The sequence below is a fragment of the Engystomops pustulosus genome, chromosome 1, assembly GCF_040894005.1.
Source record: "Engystomops pustulosus chromosome 1, aEngPut4.maternal, whole genome shotgun sequence".
NCBI classification, from domain to species: Eukaryota; Metazoa; Chordata; class Amphibia; order Anura; family Leptodactylidae; genus Engystomops; species Engystomops pustulosus.
In genome coordinates this window covers 244,312,924-244,333,317 of record NC_092411.1, presented here as the reverse complement: position 1 = coordinate 244,333,317, position 20,394 = coordinate 244,312,924, and positions in this window count along the sequence as shown.

The following is a 20,394-nucleotide window of genomic DNA, read 5'->3' as shown; positions in this document are numbered from 1 at the left end:
CTTTATATTATCATAATATATAATGCCCCCCTATCTTTGGTCACCACACTATATAATGCCCCCCTTACATTGGCCCCCTGTTGTAAAATGCCCCCGATGATGAGGTACCCATTCTGTACAATACTCTTGTGGTACCACACTTATTCTGCACCCTAACATCGACCACCAACTCATATTGTGGACCATGGAAAACTGCAGCAGTTTTGCTCCCTTCGATGTTACCCTCCCCCTCCCCACCAAGGGCAAATACAATACCCCTATTTCTGTAGCCCCTACTCTTTAAAGGAAACCTACCACTTCTGATGGTAGGTATTAGATGTAAACACCGGGCACCAACTCAGGTGCCGCTATATCGCGGTTTAAACACATTTTGATTTACAGCCCCGCGGTAGCTTAGGCGCTGCGTGCGGCCGTGCACGCGTGACGCCTCCGGCACTTCCTATGGAGGCGCGTGCGCGCACGGCTGTAAATCAAAATGTGTTTAAACCGCGATATAGCAGTTTAAAACACTCGCTAAGGTAAGCTCCGGCACCAGCTCACCCTGAGCTGGTGCCCGGTGTTTACATCTAATACCTACCATCAGAAGTGGTAGGTTTCCTTTAAAGAAAATCTACCACTAGGATGCAGGATTGTAAACCAAACGCACTTACATGCAGGTGTGTGTCCCCTCTAGCAGCATCTTCAGTTCTTTTAGCTTCTTATGACCTTGTTTTTGCAGGGTGACACACTTGCATAATTTTAAAAGTCTTTTTTTTTTGTAAAAACAAAAGTATAAGAAGCTAAAAGAAGAGTGGATGCTGCCAGATGGGGTGCACACCAGTATGTCAGTGTGCTGAGTTCAGTTCCGGTTTATCGGTGTTTAGGGCAGACATTCTGACATGTACACAATGCAAATTTATTGCAAGTCTTTGAAGCAAGACTCACTTATGGACAGTAGGACTAATACTGATCGCGTGCGCCAAAATCCCGGGGCAATTCGGCGCAAAATGGAAATCGTCGGGAAACCTGACAAAAATGTGTCGGACAGACCCTTAGTAAATTAGCCCCATTGAGTCTGTTGGTCTCAGGTTGCTGTCACAAGCTGCACTATCGCAATCGCATGCGTTTCACAGGAAACGCAAATGAGATCTGGCCATGGCGTGTCTCCCTGTACTAGGAGAAGCAGTACTAGCACATGACTGCATTCTCAGAGCTCCTGAAAGCTACGGCACATGTGTGCATATTTTTTCCATGTGTTTAAGGATGGATTTACTGCATGATATGATAAGAGGGTTGATCCATGCTGGGTAAGGCTGGGTTCACACCACGTTATTTGTAAATGCTAAGCGTCGGGAAAGGTTGTCCCTTATTTAAATTGTATCAAACCATTCCAGAAACTTTCTATTAATCAGTATTAGGCCCCATGTACACTACTGTAATTGTGGCCACCATAGAGGGCTATGGCACCTGGTCACATTGCGGTGAGCATGCAGTGTCGCACTGCACCGTGACAGAGCCAGACAGCCACGCCAAAATACATAAGAAAACGTGGCACGGCTACTCCACTTTCTATGGAGAGGGGTGAGGAGCTCTCAGTATTTACTAAGATTGTCGGAAACTGCACTAAAAGTGCTCTGCCCGTGTATGATGCTCAGTGCAATAGATTCATTATGAACCTGCGCCCGAAATCATGAACGCCCCCTAATTTGTGTCGCAAGGAGGCTAGTGCAGCTACGCCACAAAAGTGTCACGTGTCACAATAGTGGCGTAGACACTTCTTAAATACCTCTGCAAGTGCAACACCCCTGCCAACATAGAGGCAAGGTGGTAGTTGCGAATAGCACCCTCTCCCTGTCAGGATCTATCTGGTGCGCCTGCATAACTTACCCAGAGGTTAATGCTAGGAAAACTTAGGTCAACTGCAGCTGTGGATTCTGACTGGAAAGGCAGGATTTAAATAGGTGTAATTATCCAATTATGTGGTTATATTGTAAGCTGGAGTGTGATTGGAGAGGTGCTACCACCTGACCAGGGGAAGTATAAAACCCCTGTGCCATGAGAGCACATGGTTTGTGTTCTTACCTCATGTCTTTTCTGGCAGTCAGAGTGAAGATAGACAGAGTGTGCAGCAGACCTTCAGTGCTGCTACAAATACCAATCCCAGGAACTGAGTCAGGAGACTCTAACCCAGAGCTGCAGCTTTCACAATTTGGACACAGCTCCACCTCAACTATCCCAGCCTGCATCTACTATCATTCCTGCGGACCACTCTCCATGACCACTACAGTAACCAGAATCCGATGTTAATCGTGTTTGGCCATTGCCTGCTGTTTGACGTTTATTATGAAGAACCGTAAGTTGATTTGCACAATGTCACCTGCGATCCCTGGACATGGCTGTTTACCACCACGGGCTTCCCCATCCATTACCCAGGGACTAATCCTACAGACACTCAGGTGTTGCATCCGGGAGAAACCAGTACATCAGCCTCTCCCTCCATATTTTTTGATCACATCACCTGCTGGCGACCTGCCAGGCTTTAGGACAACCCTCCAGACCCCATGGCAAATACCGTGACAACAGCGCACCCTAGGCCGCAATTGCCAGGTCCCGGCTGCCTTCAGGCCCCAAGAGAAGGCTAGGTGGGGGGATGTTGCACAAGCAGTTTACACTAGAAAGAATGTGCAAAGTCCGACAGAAAACAGGTGCAAAGCCCTTAGTAAATGTGCCCCAATGTGAGTACATGCCAAATAACCCCTCCACTTTCCACAATGGACAGATTGGATCAGATGACCTCATGTGATCTCATGATGGAAATATTAGCATGGTGTGCAGCTGGTCCATACTGCTGTTGTTTAGAAATCGTCTCCATTTAAATCATATATCATACATCCCTATCATGGATGCATGACTTCCTTGAGTAAGGCTACGACAGCAGCCTGGGCGAGCATACGGCAGCGCTGCTCACCCCTCCCCTTTCCATAGTGATGCATGGCACACAGCTGATAGAGAGTGCTCTATCTTTTCCCCGTGCACAGTAGGGTGACACATGTGTGTCTTCCCCATCCCGCTGCTGAAGGCCATAGGTGTCTATGGGGACATTTATCCATCCCCACAATGCCTGTGGCCTTCAGCTAAGTTCACATCCCCGCTATTGGTGTCCATTAGTCTCTTCCCTTATGGAATAGAATAATGGACACCTACAGTGGATGGTAAAATGAACTTCCGTTTGACTTGCAATCTGCAAAATGAAAGTCACAAATCAAAGGGTTAAAAGTATTTTTTTACCATTTCTTTAGAAACTGTAAAAAGTGCAAACAACTGCTCCTACTGTTCAGGCCCCATATGTAAGAAAACTATTTTGTCTTTGTTATTTTCCCTTCAGTGTGCAGTAATTCAGTCTTGCGCAGTTTCCTTCACGTGTGGGCGATGAGATGAAAAGTGACCTTGGGAATTCTGCTTCGTTGTACATGATTCTGGCACAGAACTCAGTTGAAGTCATTATCCTGGTAGTAAATGCCCTCCATGTGTTATTGTTTAAAAATCTTCACTTGTGTCTTTATTAGCCATTATAACCACATGTTATATCTCCGAAGATTATACAAACCCTAGGAAGCAATTTCCCATCACGTGGAAGCGCTGGCAGCAAAGTGTTTTCTGTCGCATGAAAATATTTTCAAATGGGATAACACAGCAGCACTTTGTTCCTGGCGTCTTCTCTTTGATCATCCATTAGGGCCATTCCCTTGGTGATCCGTATTTGACTCTCAGCACCACACCGCAGTGTTACCTTATGTATAGCCAGCATACCCATAGTGATCTCCTTTATCCCCTCACAAAGTATTTAAGCAAACAGGCACGAGGAGAAGAAATTAGACCTGTTTACGACATGACTACGCTGTGTGACATGGACGTTCATCTCTCAGGGTGTTAAGGTAAATCATCCATGGCTCCATAAAATGTACTATTTAGGATGGCTGTGTCAGGTAAAATGTCATAAGAGTTGAAGGTAGATGACGTTATTATTTCAAGTGTTCAGTCACCATGGGTAGGGTCTGCAGCTGTGTGATTCTAGGAGCATATTTTTCAAACTTTTAAAAGAAATGAAAGACTAAAATCCTCGAAATATGTAGATAATAGACTGCAGCAAATCATTAGGTCACCAATACTCTAGCGCCAACTTGTGCCTAAGCTTGTCATTGTACCTACCTGTTTGAGACAAGCAATACAACAGTAGTAATTTTAATAAGCAGCGTAGTGGAAGAGATTCTCTACTAATTCCATCCTAAGGCTACATTCCCACTGCCGCATGGGGGATGTATATACGGCTGATATACGTCCCCCATAGACAGCAATGGGCGCACAGCGCCCTACGGGAGCGGTACGGTGCCGCACATGTGCGGCACCATATTGCTGCGTACCTGGGAAAAACATAGGACATGCCCTATCTTTTCTTGTATTACGGCGCCATGCATCACTATGGAGAGGGGAGGGGGGTGAACAGCGCCTCCTCTACCCACGCGCTGCCGTGTGCTACGGTACGGCGGGCAACGGCAGTGTGAATCTAGCCTTATTCTGCAGAAAAAACCTGCAGTGTTAAATTAGAGGTTTAGAATCTGGTGCATGCTGACCCCTTAACGACCAAGCCCTTTTTCGTTTTTGCATTTCCATTTTTCAACACCCCCTCCCTTCAAAAATCTATAATTTTTTTATTTTCCATGTAAAGAGCTGTGTGAAGGTTTGTTTTCTGAGAAATAAATTGCACAGTGATGGTATCGTGTACTGGGAAGCGGAAAAAAAATTCTAAATGCAGTGAAACTGGTGAAAAAATGCATTTGCGACATTTTCTTGTGGGCTTGGTTATATGGATTTAACATCAGCCCCAAATGACACCTGTTTGGGTTGGTACAATCATGGGGATATCAAATTTATTTACATTTATAAAAATTAAAACCTTCTGTACAAAAAATTGTATTCGTTTCGCCATCTTATGGCGCTAAATAACTTTTTCATACTGTGTGAGGTGTCATTTTTTAGTGGCATGAGCTGACATTTTCTTTGCTACCATTTTGGGGACTGTGCTACCTATTGATCACTTTTTATGTAATTTTTTATGTGTTGCAAAATGGTAAAAAAAGTTGTGTTTCAGACAATTGGGCACTATTTTTACGGGGTTCAATGCCGGGAAAAACCGTTATCATATTTTGATAGATTGGACATTTTGGGATGCTGGGATACCTAACATGTTTATTTTTATTCATCAGTGAGGGGTGATTTGAATTTTTTTAATTTAATTTTTTAACTTTATTTTTATTTTTACAATTTTTCAGACCCCCTAGGGCAGTGGTGGCGAACCTATGGCACAGGTGCCAGAGGTGGCACTCGGAGCAATTTTTGTGGGCACTCAGACCATCACCCCAGGACAGAGTTTACCAAATAGGACCAAATCCACCAAAACTTCCTGCAGTTCCAGGAAACTTAAGAGACTCTGCTCTGAGTGCTATTTTAAAGCGACACTTCATTGTCTGTTTGGAATTGCAGGTATAGTGAGAAGGCGCTGACAGAACTGCTTTATCTTTGGAGGTCATTCTGCTGTACCCAACATTCTTCCTGTACAGAGAGACCCTGCAGAGAAGCTACAATGATGCCTGAATTTGCCCTCCTTCTTTCAACTGTATTGGTGTCCTCAGGGGGCCAATAATTTACTGCTTCAAATGCCATGTTGGCACTCCACATTAAGTAAGTGGTTTTTGGTTGTAGTTTGGGCACTCTGTCTCCAAAAGGTTCGCCATCACTGCCCTAGGGTACTTTAGCCCTAAGTTGTCTGATTGATCCCAGCATTTACTGCCATATACTGTGACTGGCACATTGTAACAAATCTTTAGAAACCGTATAGCCTTGGGTCTTATAAACACCAGAGGCTGTCATGGCGACAAATCGTTGTTCCCAGATGATGTCACAGGGAGCAGTGATCTCAGCCAAGATTAGATTGCCCACATGTCACCAGCTTTGGACTGCTGCTGGCGGCTTTGTCTGAATCAATCAAAGGGTTCACATCCATGATTGGTGTTTCAACCATCTGCGGGTGTTACGGGTGGGGGTTCGCTAAAATATGCAGCAAACACCCCCTCTTGTATGAAGAGGTCTTAGCCCATTTGCTCATTATTGAGTAAAAGAACCTTTTGAGCTAGTCCAGCCAAGAGTCTTCTTATCCAGGATATTTCTTACTTGGACGCATTCGTCATTCCTACAATTGCAAACAGTCCTCCTATCCCTGAAGCTGAATAACACCCCCATAGCTTCATGTGACCACCACCATGTTTCACTGTTGGGATTCTATTTGGCAGGTGATGAGCAGTGAGGCTTTCATTAGTACACTCTGCCATAAAGCCTTGACTGCTAGAGGCTTGCATTGATATTGGGGTTCTTCTTTACCTCTCTCACCAAGGTTCTTCTCCCACGATTGCTTTGTTTGGCTGGATGGTCAGGTCAAGTCGAAAAGTTGCGGTCGTCCCAAACTTCATCCATTTAAGGATTATGGAGGCCACTGTGCTCTTAGGACCCTTAAGTGCTGCAGAAATTCTTTTGTTACCCTGACCAGATTTATGCTTTGCTACATTTCTGTCTCAGAACTCCTTAGGCAGTTCCTTAGATCTCATGATTCTCATGTGCTCTGACATGGGCTGTGAGGTCAGGTGTGACATAGTCTGGTGTTTGTCTTTCCCAATCAAGTCCAATCAGTTTAATTAAACACAGCTGAACTTCAATGAAGGAGTAGAACCATCTCCAGGAGAATCAGAAGGAAATGGACAGCATGTGTGTTAAATATGAGTGTCACAGCAAAGGGTCTGAATACTTATGACCATGTGATATTTCACGTGTTGTCTGCTGTCTGCTGTCGGTACACTTGTGTGTTCTTATGTATATCAGTCTGTCCCTACCTCAGTTTGAGATACATAAGAACATGTGAGGGGTTTTTTTGGATGGTGTGAGTGGGAGCATTATTTTAAATGCTACCTTTTAGGTCCATGTATGAAAGTAAGTATGGGTCAGTTGTACTTAGATTTGCGCCTCAAAATCTCTAATTTGCTCAAAAATAGGGGGCGAAGAAGGCGCAAATTTAAAAAAAAGATACATCAGGAGCACTTCAACAGACACACACAACTGGCATAGGCGCAAAAAATAGTATGCAAATACTATAAAAAGGCACGAGGAAAAATAAGCAAAAAGAGAAGAAAAAAATAAGTCAAAATAAAGATACATGTCCCCCATTTAGTATGAAAACTGTACATATAACGTCTTATAGCAGTGAAAATAAATACCTAATGGCCTCCAGTTAAACTTGAATGGTTGAGGGATTATTGTCTGGATATTTCCAGTGACAAAATCTGCTGCCTGAAATTGTAGTAAAAGGATTAAGAATTTATTCTATTTTTAAAATATTCCATGGATGTTATAACTGATAAAAATCCATCATTTGACATACTGGACTTGGCTTTTATAGAATGACTGCAAATTTGGAAAGCAATCGAGAAAGGGAAGTGTTCCAGTCATGGCTCCATCATCCTCGCCCTAGTGTTAGTGCCTTACGAGCTGCTTTTGTTTGTAATGGCAGATAAATACTATTACTATACAAGAAGGAGTGATTTTATGTAGGGGAAGAAAGGTCTACATCAAGAGCTGAGCACAAATGTTTCAAAATGTTAAAATCACATATTTACTTGTGGCTGTAATTGGAATTCCCAGCGATATTTGTCACAGCATTTTCATACCATCAAACATATAAACTGGGGGCAAAATCAAAAGTGCTACAAAGAACAAAGAAAAGTGATGTGATGGTAGATTTCAGTAATATGTGGATAACTCCTTTGATTTTTTGCGAGATGTGTAAAGGTGACAGTTTTACTCAGCAAGCCAAATGGATGAAAATGTCAGCAATAACTTAATAGGCCATCTGCTGTAGTTCTAATGAGGCTGGATCTATGATTGTTTACAGTTTAGCATCGGGGGTCATATGTATTTGCCATAATGAAGAAACATGTAATGTATCATTATCAGAGCTCCAGCGAGCCTGCTGGAGAAAGTTAGGCACTGTGCAATCTAGAAAGTAAGACTTCTGTAATCTTACTTGTCAAAATATATTGCCTGCAGCTAATAAAAATAAATAATAAAAAAGCCACATGTCTGTATCCATATTAAAATAAATCTTCACAGCCTATGGTCAGCTGCTTTTTATTGCGCTCAGTGACATAGGCAGGGAAGCTGTCACATAGTACATGCAGCCCTATCTATCAGAAGCATAGAGAGATAAGTAGATTACTATACTGAGTTACCGTGCATTGCCTTGCATGACAATCATAAAATGGTATCAGAAAAACGGACAATCATAATAACTAAAATATATGCCACAAATATTAGCTTCTGGTCTATAGATATTGTATCTACAACATTTCCAAATTAAACAAGAGGTAGTCCGCATGGCGTTCTGTATATCATACATTTAGGAGGTGCTTGCGTTGCCTTGCATTTTATCATGCATAACAAATGCAGCGGTCACATGCATTTTGACAAATTGGGGCTTATGTACTAAGGGGAAGCAGCACTGGCACTACTCTCATGCGCACTATAGCTCCGAATATAGGCGGATATCAATGTGGATGGAGTCTCTAGTGCAGTGGTGGCGAACCTATGGCACGGGTGCCAGAGGTGGCACTCAGAGCCCATTCTGTGGGCACCCGGGCCATCGCCCCAGCACACCAGACAGGACTCAAAGAATCTTCCTGCAGTTGCAAGCCACTTAAAAGATGCTGCTTTCAGACATATTTTGATACTTGCTTCTCTACTTCAAACTGTAGTAATAGGGAGAATGAGTAGACAGGGCCGAATTATCTTTGGAGGATTCTTTGTGTACAGTGGGACACTGGAAAGAAGCTAAATTGATGCAAATTTTCCATCTTTCTACTGTGTTGCTGTCCTCGGGAGGCCAATATGCTTGAAAGTTGTTGAACAGGGAGCAATAACTTACTGCTTTAGTTTTTGGTTGGCACCTCGCGATAAATAAGGGGGGTTTGGGTTGCAGTTTGGGCACTCGGTCGCTAAAAGGTTTGCCATCACTGCTCTAGTGGCATCCGCTGCAGTATTACATGTAACATGTGCTCAGCGAAGAGGCATAGCGTCACATGTAGACAAGTAGAAAGATGAGGCGGCACTCACCCGGGAACTCTTCAAAATTTATTGATGGGCACAGACGATACAGGACGTCAACATGCGGCAAGGCAACGGGTCGTTTCGTGCTAGACAGCGCTTCTTCTATCCTCTGATCATCAATACATTTCTAAGAGTTCCCGGGTGAATGCCGCCTCATCTTTCTATTTGTCCACAGGTATTTAACAGAGATTTACGCTGGGATTGTGTCGCACGCAATCGGATTGTGGTGCACTGTGCTGCGCTGGCTTTCATGCGACGGAAATTGGGGGGGGGGGCGTGCCGTTGGACTAATTCGGACTGAGTGTGGGATTGAAGATTCAAATTATGTCGCAAGACATTGCACTCACATGCACCAGGAAGAAGAAGGTGAACTCTGTCGGACCTGAGCGGGGAAGCATCACATGCAGGTACACAATCTTATTTAATCGCAGCACCGTGCAATATCGTCGGATAAAGCACTTTCTGGTAATTCCTCTGGCCGGGTAAGTACACATGTGATCTTCTCCATTGACACCTGATTATCAATTTATTCATAATTTTCTAGGAAGATGTTACATGGAACTCCAGTGAACTCCAGTGTATGGGTAAGTACATGTGCCCAATTATGTCCATTTGATAAATGGCCATTTGCTACGTATTTTGAGAACCGAGCCCGAGAAATGTCTGCTTATTCTATTCTAAGACTGCATTTTAACGTTCAGGTTTTCACCTGTAGTTTTTGATGTCCAAACCATTACCTCCTCTTGATCCAATCCAACTCACCAATTATGATCCACACCAGCATTTAAAACACAAAACAACAACTGAGTAGAGGAGATTTGCCTAATACAAAATAGAATGGAGAAGATTTATTAATCTGTCCATGATAGAATTCCATCGTACTTTGCACTAAAAAAAACTGTCTGCAGCACATTTATAAAGGGTTTTAGACAGTTTTCTGGCTCTCCTACTACTAGCTGGACAAAAGGCTAGGCTTGGCCTAGCATCAAAAAAATCATTGCACCAGAAATACTGCTGACCCGACAGAATTGTGTCCTAATTTTCTGGAAGAAAGTAAGCCAACTAATAGGAGGTGCAGAGTACGACTAGACAGTCTTATACTAGGACAGATTTATCATCCAGCATTAGACACTTATATGAATCCGGTGCAGAATAAGACTACTCTAACTCCACTCTGTCTAACCTTAGGACACTTTTTATAAACCTGTCCTATTAGTAACACAATATTAAAGGGAACCTACCACCACGATTCTACCAATAAAGGTAGAACAGGTGGTAGGTCGATGAATGGGACGTAAGAATAACCCTTTTTTGGGCTAATCCTCAGGTCCCGGCTATACTTTGGTAAACTTTAATAAGTCTGTATGTAAATTTTTTTTAAGCGGCTACTGGGGCGTGGAGTAGCCGGACACGAGGCTACACGTTGCGACTACTCCACGCCCCAGTAGCCTCATTCCTCCGCCTACCATGTAATCTTCGGCGCGCAGCTCCTCATAGCTGCGCGTCCTCGTCCGAGTACCCGGCACTCTGCGCATGCGCAGTAGCGCCGGCCTCGGAGCTATGGCCGCGCAACCGTAGGCCTCCGTTCTGAGGATACGCAGAACAGCAGGTACACGGACGAGCTTCGAAGAGCTGCGCACTGAAGATTACATGGTAGGCGGAGGAACGAGGCTACTGGGGCGTGGGGTAGCCGCGACGTGTAGTCGTGTCCGGCTACTCCACGCCCCAGTAGCCGCTTAAAAAAAATTAACATAAAGACTTATTAAAGTTTACCAAAGTATAGCCGGGACGTGAGGATTAGCCCAAAAAAGGGCTATCCTCACGTCCCATTCATCCACCTACCACCCGTTCTACCTTTATAGGTAGAATCGTGGTGATAGGTCCCCTTTAACAGCATAGAGGAGATTTGCCTAATACAAAATGCTATGTCAACACAACACAAAAGCTGAGTATAGGAGATTGGCCTAATACAAAATGCAATGTTAACGCAATGTATTTACACAGTGTTAACATTAGTTACCATTAAAATTACATAACGGAAATGTTAACACAATATTAATGCATACATTGCATATCGCAGATGTTAACAGCAATGTAATAAGCCAAACCTTCTCTCCTCAGCGGTTGTATTGCATTCAACATGCAATGTAAACACCACGTGTGAACACATACCCAATGGGTCTTATTTACAAAGGGTCCGCGGAGCACATTTCCGTCGGAAATTTCCGCACGCAATCTGATTTTGGCGCACGTAATCTGATTTCTGTTTCCATTTTTATTCCCTGTCTTTAAAAATCCATAACTTTTTTTTTCTGTCAGATACAGAACCCTGAACCTGTACCTGTGTCTGTATCCTGCCTGATCTGAAACCCCAACCTGATCTGGAATTCTGCACCCCAACCTGATCCAAAACCCTGAACCTATACCTGAGCATGAATCCTGCCTGATCCTGAATCCTATTCCTAAGCATGCTCCCCTATTCCCTTGTGTCTGTATATTTACCTCTATTCTGAGCACATACTGAGAGTAGGGATTGCCAACCAGTAGTTCCTTACCACCAGGGTTTGTGAGACTATTAGGTAGGGAATTGAGGTTGTGGGTGAGTTTAGAGTCTTCACCGATTTCTCTCCCTTGACACTCACCCATTTCCTTATATAAAAATCTTCTCCAAAATCATGTGAAAATAAAGTAAAAGTAATATTTTTTCCAGATATGAGTGAGACTCAGAGGTTGGCTCTATATATACTTACTTTGGCTCTATATATAGTAAAGGAACTTTGGTGTGCCTGGCGAGCTAATTTTGCATCGCTCAGTTCAGAATGGCAGAGCAAGGAGTCTTGCTACAGAGCTTTAAATTATATTGTCATCCTGGGGATACAGATTAAAGCATGCAAGTAGGGTGTGCGGGTGATCATCCGGTCTGGGAAAATCAGATGCACTTTTTTTTATCCACAGCCGCAAGCAATTTCATGGTTTGTATTATGGCTAAATCATCTTCTGCTTGTGATGAGTGGACATCCTAGTGGTGAAAATTCATCATCTACACTGTACAGTTGTAGTCTGGGTCTACATAGACTGATGCCTTAAAAAATAAATGTATTCTCTAATACAGTAAACAATTTCCTAGAATTACAAAGACTACGCCTGTAGGACATCCTTTGCTACTAAGACACAATCACATTATTAAGATATTAATATTTTCTTTTAGTCGCAGTATTAGTTTGTATTCCATAAATTAATAAAGTTCTGTATTTGGTGAATATATGTACCTGTCCAATGTCGATCTGTAAATTTTTCAATGATCTCTTTGAAAACAAGGAGAAGCAGTACCGGTAGTCCTCTATCTATTGATTGCCGTGTTAATATAATTCTACAGTGTAATGGACTGATAATCCTATCAAGCATCCCACCCACGGTTTATAGGTCATTTCACACTTGGATATGGGAAAGATAATCCATACTGCATGCTCACGGAGCCATTAATTACGCCTCTCTAGCATTTTAACTAGGAGAAAGGGTATGAGAAGTCCTCTACATTTACACATAAAAACTTTAGTATATACGACTCTGTCTTCTTCAGAAAACTTTCGCGTACTTTGTCACCAGCATTGTAAGACAGTTGGGGAGAAGTTTTGAAGTGCTAGTCATTACCACAGGAGTTTATGCTAGGTATGGAAATTTTTCTGCAATAGGTCAACAAGTCTGAAACATACCGATAAAAGTCAAGCTGTGAGACTTTATATCACAACGTGAATTCAGAGCTTGATAAATAGGCCCCAGATGGTCAGGCATGGATATACGCCTTGTTGCTTTATTCACACCGCAGAGGCTTGGAAATAGATTTCCGCCTTGCTTTTTTACAAGAGGAAAACGAGAGAGATACAACTCTTGCTGATAGCCTAGAGGAACTAACTTCTAAGGAACACCAATCACATGCACCCGTCTTCTTATCACCGCTCTTGCTTCTTCACATCTCCCTTCCTTGGCTCTCCTCTGATACAATGAATTTATCATCGCTCCTTAGAAGTGCGCATTCTTTCAGTAATCTCAGTTAACAGTTCTAGTTTAATGAGATCATTCACTTCCATCCTGTGCCATGTATTCACCAGGCTGTTGTTTAGTTTAGGAACATCTAGAGAACGTGGTCCTCAATGACCCATGGTAGAGATTGTCAACCCTTATGTTACATCTCTCTACCAAACACTTTATAATTAATGCTTGACAATTAGCTTTCTTTATTGCAGGTTAATTGTTCTTCTAGGGAATTGATCATTGGCAGGCATTGTTCTTCATTAGTTTTGCTGGACACTGACAACTCTTCTGGATGGATTTTTCTGCTTAGGCAGAATAGTAATTACAGGGTATAGCGTAACTTTTTTGGCTGAGGACAAATGGGATTGGTTGTATGTTGCTGATTTTCTACAATGGTTGGACTACATTCTGGTGAAAAAAAAATATGTTTTATTTAAGTGGTCTGCCTGTTATCTCCTATCCACAGAATATAACAAGATGATGAGCGAGGGACGCCTTCTGGGAGAGATTAGGAATTCCCCTTCTCACTACTTGCAGGTAGAGTGTGGGAAATTGGTGAGCACAGCGCTTGTCTCCAGCACTGCCATTCACTGTCCATGGGAATACTGGAGACAGCCAAGTGCAGGGTGCATGCTCTAGATTGCTGGTGGTCCATTCTCTTGATTGGTGGGGGTCCCAGCAGTCAGATACTCACTGATCAACTTGATCTCCTCTGTCTACAGAATAACCTCATGGTTTGGTACAGTCCCTTAAAGAGTTTTTCCAACAGTACTCTTTCACTCCAGCTGATAAATGTTGGTCTGGTGTGTCACACTGTGCCATTGGCACGATCAATCAGCTGTCAGCCCAGTCCTGCACTGTGACATTGGACTTCTACTATCCAAATATAACACTTCACATACAGGTGGATGCTGGGGTATCCCATGATGTCCGTAATGTTGTCACAGGGATTGCCTTTGTAGAGGGAGATTATAGATCACTGATGGCAGTAACCTAATCAGGGCCGGATTAAAGGTGGTGGGGGCCCCTGGGCGCAAACTGGTGGGGGCCCTTCCAACAATGTTTCTGGAAGTATATAGGCAGCCAGCCTCTGTAGTATAAAGCCTGCCAGCCTCTGTATATAGCCTGTCAGCTCCTGTAGTATATAGACTGCCTGTCCCTTGTAGTATATAGCCTGCCTGCCCACTGTAGTATATAGCCTGCCAGTCCCCTGTAAAATATAGCCAGCAGCCCCCTGTAGAATATAGCTGCCAGCTCTATAGTATATAGCCAGCTGAGTCGCTGACTGTTGAAACCTGGTGGGGGCCCCTTTAAAAGTGAAAGTGGTGGGGGCCCTGGGACTCGAGCCCCGGGAGCCCCTCCTTTAATCCAGCCCTGAACCTAATGGGATGTTACCATTATACTACGGCTATCTGTGATCTGTATATAAGGACCCAGGGTAACACCGATTATTTGGGTCCAAAGTAATAACAAATCTCGAAAATCATTTTCCCCAATAAGTCTGAAGAGCCCTAGTATTGGTCTTCTTCTGCTGCAGTGAGATTACATTTGGCAGAGGGAGGGTGGAAGTGCTGAGGAATCAGAGGGAAACTTTCTGTGAAGCTACAGCACTAACACCCTCAGAAGCCCTTTAGACTCATTAGCATTTAAAAGGAATGAGGCATAACAAATATAAGAAGATTAGCACAGTCACGGTGGCTGGATCTATTACAAATTGCCCCTGGTTAATAATGATGGATTTTGATGGTAGATTTCCTATAAGACTTCCTGCTGCATAACAGGCAGATATATTTAAAAAAAAACTGGCCCAATTTTTTTTTCCCTTGCTGCACCTCTTGCGGCTTATTTATGAAGTGTTGGCACCACAATTTTGGTGGTTTTCCAGCACTCATGTCTTTTTGTTTCATAGTTTTTGGCCCATAAAATGTTGTCGCTGCTTTTCTGGCGCTTCTATTTTTGGCTCAAAAAAGGAGTAGCTGAATGCTGGTCTGGTGAGGTCTATTTCGCCTTCATGAATGTGGAGACAGTTCTAATCCATTTTATTTGTGCGCCAAATCATTAATCCCTTGCGCCACCAACTTCCAACCCAGTGTGTAGTGTATGCTCCTGATCTACTTTTTCTCCACTTTACTTTTTGCTGAATAAACGTGTCTGTGTCTTTCCTCTGATGGGGATATCACATCTTACTTACATGTAAGTATATGTGGACTTGAGTAAGAACTTCTAAACCCATACTGGCAGCTAATATATTTTTGCATTATGTAAGTTCCCAGAAAAGTAATGGAAAATTCACATCTCCACCACCAGAAGTGGCATGTGTATATCTTTCTATTATACTTTATCCCTGATTAAATGAATGTCTCTGAATGTTGCTGTCTCTGTATGGAAATGTTTATCTACATGTCTAACCACTAGATGGAAGCATTGAGTGTTTAAAGCAGAAGCGGATTGCCAGCATTTGATGTTCCACTGCTGTATAGCTGTGACAACAGTTCAATATATATGGGTGTATAACCAGTATGCTCTAATAAAATCCCTTTCAGCTCCAGTTTACATATAAAATGCACACTAAATATATTAATTAGTCAGTAGAGATGACCGGTCCCGATCACCGAATTGGCAAATTGATGTTGGTGTCTCCCTGGCCAATCACAGCAAGCCGGATTGTCTATTTGGTGCAAATCCGGCAAATTGTTCAGGTCAGGTTACCAAACGCAAATCTGACCATCATTTCTAATCATGCTGAACCCCTTTACTATGAAGCCAATTTTGGACAATACATATTTTAGTTGTTTTATATTTGATGCATCTTCACATTTTTTTTTCCATTTTCCTATTGATGTAGCTGAAAGCTTCATCAATGATAAATTGTAAAATAATTCAAAATAACTACAGTATTAAAAAAAAAATTATTTTTTTACAACCAGCTAATGTAAAATTTTGTATGCAGGGGGCTCACATGCTGAGCCCTCTAAATACAGGGAGGATACAGTCCAACCCAAATGCATCACCCATTCAGCACCAGAACACGGAGGGCACTCATCAGTAGCTATGACAGCTGGGGGCATTATGAGGGTGCCATGTCAGAGGGTGTAAGAGGGTGCCTGGTTTATATACATACATATTTATATAGTATAGTTGTTATTAGTTTAGTCAAGCAGGTCTTTTATAGACTGCACATAAAAGAATGTATGACCCCAATACCCAACTTATTGTGAAATAACTGAAATGGAGACAGAAGTGTCATCTTAATGTGGTTAACAGCTTCATTTATAAAATTGCCAAACAAATAATCCTACACATAGGAAGGCTTTTATCATGCCTTGTACGCCAGTTTTATGACACTTTTTTTTACTTCTCGACACTTTTTTGAAAAGCGTTTGAGAGAGCAGAGCAGGCTGTGACTGCAGAAACCCGGAGCAGGTTATAACTGAATTGTATGGCAGAGTTGACCTGAACTCTACATCAGGCCGGAATCTCCTTGTATATTTAGCTCCAGCCTCCTGATGTATCTGGTGTTCCGCTTATGGTGGTGTACAATTCTATGCCAGATCGGACATGTCTACCATGACCTGCCCGTTATGCTATAGCAGGTGATCAACTATAGTGAGTGCCGGCTATACCCTCTTTATGCCCCTCCACGCCTAGTGGGGCAAAGGGGGGAAATAATCGCAATTACAGTTTACTAGTAATTAAAATTATTTCAAGGCCTTTACTCCAGAAAAGTGGTGTATAAGCAGGGTCGACCTGTCCTACAAGTGGATCAGTGGTTCACCTGTGGCCCCCCTGATTGCAGGCGCTTTGGTAGGGGCTTCCATCCATACCCATTGTAGACCCCTGGAATTGGTCGTCATAGCACTTAATGTGGCCAGAATTGTCCACTTTAGTCATATCACTGCAGCCGACACCTTCAATAACATCTGCGTCTTTAAGATCCTGTGAATGTGATGTGGCCGTGAAGCATCCCCAGCCTATGTCACAGTGTAAGAGATTTCTGTTAGCCAGGTGACATTATACTGCAAGTAACTGTTGTATTTTTGGTTGCACAGTTTAGGGCATGTGCTGATGGGAACTGAAGCAAAATGTTAATGTGATTCAGGACCCAAACGGAGAAAAAAATGCCACCTTTAAGATACTTGAGCCAACTTCTTCCTGTGTCAGATCAGTATTGTATTTACTGACTAACCCTCGGACAACCCTAGGAAAATCTTACAAACAAGCTGCCAGACTGCACCTTAGGGGAAGTGAATGGACTTAAAGAGGCCATAACTTTCTCAACTTCTTACCAGCCACCTTTGTGCAGTCATTAGCAGTCTATAGCTAAATGTCTGAAGGTGTTCAAGACTTATTATAGAAAATGGTTAAAGGAAACCTACCATGAGAAATACATCTGATAGTAGATTCCTCCTGCCTGCATCTGCCATAATCCTTTAACCTGACCTAAACTTTTATAGTAATATGTACATAAACTGCAGAGGCTACTGGGGCGTGTACTAGCCTGGCACTGGGAGCTAAGGCTTCTCCACGCCCCAGTAGCCTCTGCAGTTAATTTACATATTACAAAAATAACGTTTTTAACAAGTTAGGTTAGGTTCCAGGATTATTAAATTACAGATTAGGCCAGAGGTGGATAGGAGGAATCTACCATTAGATCTAATTCTGATAGTAGAAACCTCATGGTAGGATTCCTTTAATTGTATAAATTGGTGGAGTTTCTAGTTAGGGATATTGCATATAAGGTTAATAGCAGGGCAGCGTTATTCTGATATTTTGTAATGGTATAAATGTGGACTAGATAGTCACTATGAGGCAGGTTTCTGAATTCATTAAAAAATAGAAGTGCAAGTTCTAATTACAACCAAGCAAAAGGGCTGCATAGCAACACTGTCTATTAGCAATAAAAGGAATATAGCGGGAAGGCCTCCATCTGACCTTGTCTTTTAAGTTAGAAGAGGTTGGACCCTACTTATAGGTTACTGTCTAAAAATGAAAAAAATAAAATTCAAATATAACATAAATATGCATTTTCACCATTCACTGATGTGACGCTTTATTAAAGTAGTACATTAGGTTACCCGTTTTGCACTAGAATGGCAATTAGCATATGAATGTCATACATCAGCATCTCTACCAGTGACCTCTATATAAGCATTAGTATAACATTGTTATATGATCGTTTCAACCTGTCAGCTTCATTGCTAAGTATTAACTATAAATGTAGCCAATGTACAATGTTTCATTACATTCAATTACATTTGCCTGAACGCATTAAATAGAGTTGTGCAGAAGTCTATACTTAGTAAATCTTTATTATAGCTTTTTGAATCAATGGCGCTGGTAATAATGCCACTGCACAATGAAACATTTCATCCTTACAGATAAATGTAGAGCACTCATGTACAGTAGCAATAATACTAATATTCAGCCATAAAGCGGTGTAATGTTGTGCTGGACCTAGATTTATACTACTAGACATTTATACATGTTCTTGTTTTATTACAATATGTTTACACTTGCACGGTACAGTTTGTATATGTGCTCCACCATTACATTAAGAAGTTTGGATATGGGATAATACTGTATCACATCCATTGTAAATTCTAATGGAAAGAAGAGGTAACAGACCAATCACATATATACAGGCCGGACAAGTGGTGTAACTAGAAGCTGATGGGCCCCAGTGCAAAGTCTATGCCATGCCCCCGACTATAATGTATGATTTATAGTAATAGTCTTCTCATATGGGAAAGTGACACCATAAGGGCCCCCTAAACCTCTTGGGCCCAGGTGCAATCGTAACCTCTGCACCCACTAAAGTTACGCCCCTGGGCCGAACATAACTACAGGGTTAGCAGTCGTAGTAGCTGCTATGAGGCCCGAAGTGTCAGGGGGTCCGGCCACTCGACCTGTCACACTAAAGAATGGAGTTACATTGTACAGCATGATATGTATATAACATTACCAACTAGAGCCGACAGCTCAGATAAAAAATGCCATGGAAGGGGACATCAAAATGGTAGGATTAGGAAGCTGTCATCTCATCATCCTGCCATCTACTTCGCCATGTGGACAGCAGTTACTTGGCCCCATAATAAGAAGACTGCCTGACAGTGAGTATATACATATGTGTGTATGAGTATATAAATGTACAGTGTATAATCTGTATATGTCATGTATGTATGCTTTATATATGTGTGTATATGTGATGTGTATATGCTGTATGTGTGTATTTATGGTGTGTACATACTGTTTCTGTGCATATATATGCTGTATGTATAGGACAGGCTGTAGGACAGCCCTCTGGACCCCATACCAAGCACCGTGACATTAGCGTGCTTTGGCCGCAACCGTCAGCCACTCTGGTATTCTAGGCCCTGGCTCCCAAGCCCTGGCTCCCAAGCCCCAAGAACAGGTTAGGCCCCGGTGGGGGATGTTGCACTTTATTGATCAAAAAACATAAAGACGCTTTGCAATAGAACCGGCAAAACATATGCCCCTCACACTGTATAACACAGTCTTATCAGAAACACGGATTTGTTATAATAACTGTAACATACATATTTGGCCACAGTAGGTGGATCCATGCTTTGATATTCTATGGGAAGGCCTGGGCCACAAACACAGACAAGAATAGGAGCTGTTCTTAGTTTTCTACAGCATCCAAACAGAATATCATGAAATTGAAAATCATGTTCATGTGTGCATTGAAATTAATGTTTCACTGCGTCACTACCCGCCAAAAAAACCCCCAAAACACATAATCAAAGTAATGTACATGTAAATGCATAAAGGATAAAATCATCCAATTTGCTTCAGTTTAGTCCTCACAGTCTAAAAGAGGTTTATGAAAAATGGCTCAGACTTTTTAAAGGATTGTTCTTAAGCTCCCCATGTGTGAGCTAACTTTATTCCTAACTTTATTTAACGCCAATGACACAAAGGTCGCAAATAACGGACCACAGATCCGTTGTTTGTTGTCCGTGGAATGCACACTTTTATGTGCAGGGAACCTTATAGGGGAAGTCATGTTCATTGCTGATTAATAAGCAACTCCACCACCCCATGTTTTTTTGCGGCTCATACCGACGGCTCCCCCAAGGATCCGTGGAAACCACCACCATGTGCCCACAAAAATGTATTTGTATGTGTGCTATCTGTGGAATTAATGGATATCTC